Source organism: Suncus etruscus, chromosome 8 (genome assembly GCF_024139225.1).
Source record: "Suncus etruscus isolate mSunEtr1 chromosome 8, mSunEtr1.pri.cur, whole genome shotgun sequence".
In the NCBI taxonomy this organism is placed as follows: domain Eukaryota; kingdom Metazoa; phylum Chordata; class Mammalia; order Eulipotyphla; family Soricidae; genus Suncus; species Suncus etruscus.
Genome location: NC_064855.1, coordinates 3,338,795 through 3,344,437, shown reverse-complemented (window position 1 = coordinate 3,344,437; position 5,643 = coordinate 3,338,795).

The following is a 5,643-nucleotide window of genomic DNA, read 5'->3' as shown; positions in this document are numbered from 1 at the left end:
TATTTAGGATTAGAGGAACAAAAAAAAAAAATCATGCTTTCAGTTATAAAATAAATGAGAAAATATAGGCACTGGAGCAATAGCTCAAAGGACTGCAGGTCTGGACTTGAGCACCTCCCATCCCCAGAGCCACACAGTTAGACAGAGACAGAACCAGTGCACAAATTCATGGGGTATCCAAGGTGACCCCCAGTCCCACAAGAATGGTCTCTGAGCATGCTGGGTGTCCAAAATAATTCACATGCAGTTTCCCTTCAAGTCCAGGGAATGCCCACTGGGTATGTTGACAGTTTTCTGCCGTTGGTAAAAAGTTCTGGCTGGCCTCAGGTCTACGGAAATGCCATGAAACAGGAGCGTGAAGAGAGTTGGAGAATGAAGGGACCCTGGGTGCTGGGTGGGGCTCTCCTAGAGTTCCCTGAGAGGAGGAAGGTGGGGTTCATCAGACAACTTGGGGCTCTACTTAGCTTGCTCCCTGATAGGCCTGCTTGCAGAGGAGACCAATAGGCAGATATCCTGTGACTCTGGTCGAAGGAGGAGTTCAGTTTTGATTTGATTGTTTATTTGGGGGGGGTACATTTGGCTGTGCTTAGGGCTTGCTCCTGGCTCTGTTCTCAGGAATCACTCCTGACAGGGTTTGGGGGACTATATGGGGTACTAGGGATGAAACCCAGGTTGGCTACATATAAGGCAAGCACCGTCTCTGTTATGCTATTGCTCTGGCCTCACCTCTGGTTACAGAGGTTCAATCCCAGTTCCTTGGCCCCTATCCCCAAGCAAAAACCCCACATTGAGGGCCCTTTTCTGTCACCCTTTTGACTCAGTGTCAAGCAGGAAACCACCCTTAAGTCAACAGAATTCTAGCCCTTAAGTCAACAGCACTGATGTCATGGGCCTTTCTTGGCACTGAGGCAAAGGACGGGACTCTGTGAGTGCCTGAGGGGCCATGTCCTGGCGAGGCTGCAGTTTGTTTAAGGTGACACATGTGCTCTGTGTTTGCCCAGCCTGTTTACCAGAACACAGGGAGGAAGCAGCGGGCTGGTGAACAGCAGGTTCTCTGAGGAGTCTCTCTCTAAGGAGTCTGGGTCCATCTGTGCATTCGTATCTCCTGGAGGCGGTCCAAAGCCCACATCTGGATGACTTGGGGGGAATGGCTGGGAAGGTGCAGATGCATTTCCCAAGAAGGAAGATGGGAACAGGCTTTGATCACTACATCATTTCCTGGGAGGAGACAGGAAACAGTGGCATGGGAAAAGCAATTGGCTTAAGAGACTGTGACTGAAGGTGCTAAGATGTCCTTGTGCAGGGCTGGGGGTAGGCTCAGAGGTTGGGCACCTATTTTGCCTGTGTGAGGCCCTGGCATGGGGGTTGGTTACTCCTGGTGGTGCTCAGGGGACCATGTGGTGCCAGAGATGCCTTAATTTCCGTGATCTCTCCATCCCAAAGGTAAACTTTTTCAGAAGTTTTCAGAAGTCTGTCACAGTTCTAACGACCTGGAATTCAACTCTGTCTGTACTAGATAACTTCATTGATTCCAGAGCACACTAAAGAATACCAGCCATGGAATATGCACTGACCTGCACAACGTGAAGCAAGAATTTATGGTGGACTCCAGGAGTCACAGAAAACAAATTACCCTCAGAAATGCAAGACCAGCTCACACTCAACCATTTCACATGGTGCCAGGTCTGAAAGAAAGAGAAAGGAAGCAAGAGCTCTACCAAAGGGGTTCTGGGGTCTCAGAAACAAGTATTGGTTATTGAGTTGAAAATAACAGATAAGGGCCAGAGTGATAGCACAGTGGTATGGCCAGGGACAGACCCAGGTTTGATCCCTGGCATCCCATATGATCCCCTGAGCCTGGCAGGAGCAATTTCTGAAAGCAGAGCCAGGAGCAACTCGAGCACTAACGGGTGTGGCCCCAAAACATAACAAAACAAAACAAAAGAAAGAAAATAACAGAGAAGAGCTCTACTTTTAAAGATCCAAATATGAAACTTCACTTTTATTCTTTTGAAGAGTCATACCATATTTTTGCTCTATAAGACGCACCTGATTATAAGATGCACATAGTTTTTAGACGAGGAAAACAAGAAAAAAAATATTCTATAGCAAATGGTACAACGCAAAAACACCGTCAGGAGACAGCGGCTGGGAACAACCAGCCTGCGGGGCCAAAGTATTTTTATAGCACACTGGACCACAGCTGGTTAAATACATTTACCTAATTTTATTTTTTACATCATAAACAAAAAAATTTTTAAAATTACTTAAGCTTCAGCTCCAGGCAACATTTGCTCCATAAGATGCACAGACATTTCCCCCTATCTTTGGGGAGTGGGGGAGTGCTTCTTATAATACGAAAAATACAGTATATGTTTTTGGGCTACACCTGGTGGTGCTCAGGGCTTCTCCTGGCTTTGTGTTTAGAAATTACGCCTGCCAGGCTTGGGGGACCATATAGGATGCTGGGGATAAACCCAGTCAACTGTGTGTAATAGCTGTGATATTGCTCTGGCCCTAAAGAGTCATATTTGAACGGTCGGTCACCCATGAGAATCATGTTTGATTTGTGAGTGGTTAAGCTTTCCTGATACAACCAATAGTTCGCCAGAGGATGAGCGAACCATTCATATGATGCAGAATCAACAGTTCCTTGGTCAATATTTCACTTCTCTGACTTAAAACAATGGCCCATTTTTTTAAGTGCTCAATCTCTGATCTAATGAATTGTAAAATGGATGTCTACTAAGAAAATCAAATTGAAATGCGTAGCTGTTTCCAGGGTGGGTGGGGGAATCAGAGAATAAGTAATTAAGTGTTATTTATACAGGATGAAGAACAAAATAGAAAGCGTGGTCACGATTTAATGGAGCACAAGGGGAATGGCGGCTGAGCTGGTCTGAAAAGATAGAGACTGGGGGCATTTCTTCCTTAAAGTAATGCACTTTCCTAAAGATGCAGCTTATCCTCTGAAAACAGCAGCTGAAACACAGTAGTGAGGTTGTGTCCTCTGCCCACTTCCAAAAGCTGCTTCCTGTCCACAGCAGGTCCTGGGGAGATGTGCTGGTTTTCCCTAAGGTGTGGTGGGAGCCTTTTTTTTTGCTCATGGCTGCCTCACTGGAGGGCTGCATGACACAGGAGGCCTGCAGCTGATGGAGAATATGTTTGTTCCTGTAGGCACCAGGACCAGACCAGGAGTTCAGTCCCTGCACACCTCTCCCTCACATGTTTGCAGTGAATTTCCCCAGGGACGTCCTTTTAAGTCCTCTCCTGGGCTTCACCGAAGGTCCTATGCGGCTGAGAGCAAGCCCCAGTCACCATGGTGTGTGAGTATGTTGTGTGTTTGTATGTGTGCTGATCTAAAGGAAAACTTGCTAACCTTATGTGTCTATCATCAATAAAATCTACACAGACACAGAGGAGGAAAGATGGATTTTTCTCATACTGGCAATTTTGTTGTTGTTGTTGTTTGTTTTTGGGTCACACCCAGTGGTGCTCGGGGGGTACTCCTGGCTCCATGCTCAGAAATTTCTCCTGGCAGGCACGGGGGACCATATGGAACGCCGGGATTCCAACCACAGTCCGTTCTGGATCTGCTGCATGCAAGGCAAAAGCCCTACTACTGTACTATCTCTCCAGCCTCTCATATTGGAGTTTTTTTGGGCCACACCTGGTGACACTCAGGGGTTACTCCTGGCTATGTGCTCAGAAAAGGCTACTGGCTCGGGGGACCAAATGGGAGGCCGGGGATCGAACAGAGGTTTGTCCTAGGTCAGCCACGTGCAAGGCAAACGCTCTACCGCTGTGCTATCACTCTGGCCTCTCATACTGGCATTTGGGGGGGGGGTCACACACGGCAGTGCTCAGGGATTACTCCTGGCTCTAAGCTCAGAAATCACTCCTGGCAGGTTCAGGGGACCATATGGGATGCTGGGATTCAAAACACCAACCTTCTGCATGAGAGGCAAATGCCTTACCTTCATGCTATCTCTCCGGTCCCTCATACTGGCATTTTTAAGTCTAGAACAACACCAATACCGAAGCTAAGCACAGGGCCTCCCTCCTAAGAAAAGCCACCAGAAATGAGGTAAGCAAGAAATTGTGACAGTCAAAAGGAGTGATGCAAACAAACATGGTGGCATGGTTGTGTCTCAGTTCCTTAATCTATGTGAGAGGCAGAAACACCAGGATGTTCTCACAGCATGTCTGTCTGTGTAGTTCCTCAACCTTCGCTTTCTCTAAGTTCCTTGTCTGATATCAATTATCTCTGGACATTGGGAAATCTTGGAAGTGACTCTGAGTTCTCTGGGTGCTTGCTTAGCCGTGGGAGACCTAGTAGGCTGTGGGTCTGTGGATAGATGCCAGTTCTTCCCTTCCTGCTCTCCAGGGTCCCACAGCATGCTTGGCCTGGCAAAGGGATCAGACAGGTGCTGGGCGTCAGTAAGATGCCCGACATTCCACAATGGGCCCTGGCTCAGTCGCCTGTCCTCCCTGGCGCCCTGCCTGGGGACGGCCCGGCGCCCTGCTGGTGGCACCTCCAGCCCCGTGCCCTGCCCAGAGCCATGCTGGCAGCTCCCCCAACCCGGCACACTGCCTGCCGCCCGTCTGGCAGCATCCCAGCCCCATGCCCTGCCTGGAGTCCCGTCTAGTGACTGCCCGGCTCCCTGCCCAGGGTCCTGCCTGGTGTCCTGTTGGCAGTGCCCCTGAGTCCTGGGCACCGTTGATACTCCCAGTCCTGTGCCCTACTGCTACCCCAGTCTGGTTGGCACTGGCTCTTGGGCCCTGTACCCCGTTGGCAGTTCCCCTGAGCCCTGCGCCCTGATGGTACCCCAGTGTGGTTGGCACAGCCTCAGCTCTGTACCCAGTTGGTACCCCTGAACCCTGTGCCCCGTTGGCAGTTCCCCTGATCCCCCAGCCCTGCGCCCCATTGGCAGCACCCCAGCCTGGTTGACACTGATGCCTGGGCCCTGCACCCCATGGTACTTCCCCATCCCGCACCACGTTGGCAGCGCCCCTAGGCCCCTTGCCCTGTTGGTTCACCGAGCCCTGTGCCCCATTGGCAGCGCCCCTGGGTCCTGCGATCCATTGGTAACCCCCAGCCCTGCGCCCTGTTGGCACCAGAGAGTCCCCTTGGCGCCCCCAGCCCTCTTGGCACTGGCTTCAGGGCCCTGCACTTCATGGCACTTTCCCACCCCGCACCCTTTTGACAGCGCCCCTGGGTCCTGCGATCCATTGGTAACCCCCAGCCCTGCGCCCTGTTGGCACCTCCAGCCCTCTTGGCACTGGCTCCTGGGCCCTGCACCCCATGGCACTTTCCCCACTCGCACCCTTTTGACAGTGTCCCTGGGTCCTGCACCCCGTTGGCACCCCGGAGTCCCCTTGGTACCGACCCCCAGCCCTCTTGGCCCTGGCGCCTGGGCCCTGCGCCCCGTGGGCACCTCCCTGCCCGGCACCCCGCTGGCTGCGCCCCGTGGGTCGCTCCCGCCCGCCCGGCCCGGCTGGCCACCCGCACCCTGCGCCCCGCGGGGCTGGCAGCGCCCCAAGGCCAGGCCAGGCCAGGCAAGGCGGGCAAGGCGCGCGGGCGGGCGGGCGGCCTGTCGGGCGGGCTCGGCGCATGCTCGGCGCGGGCCGGCGGGGCTGGGC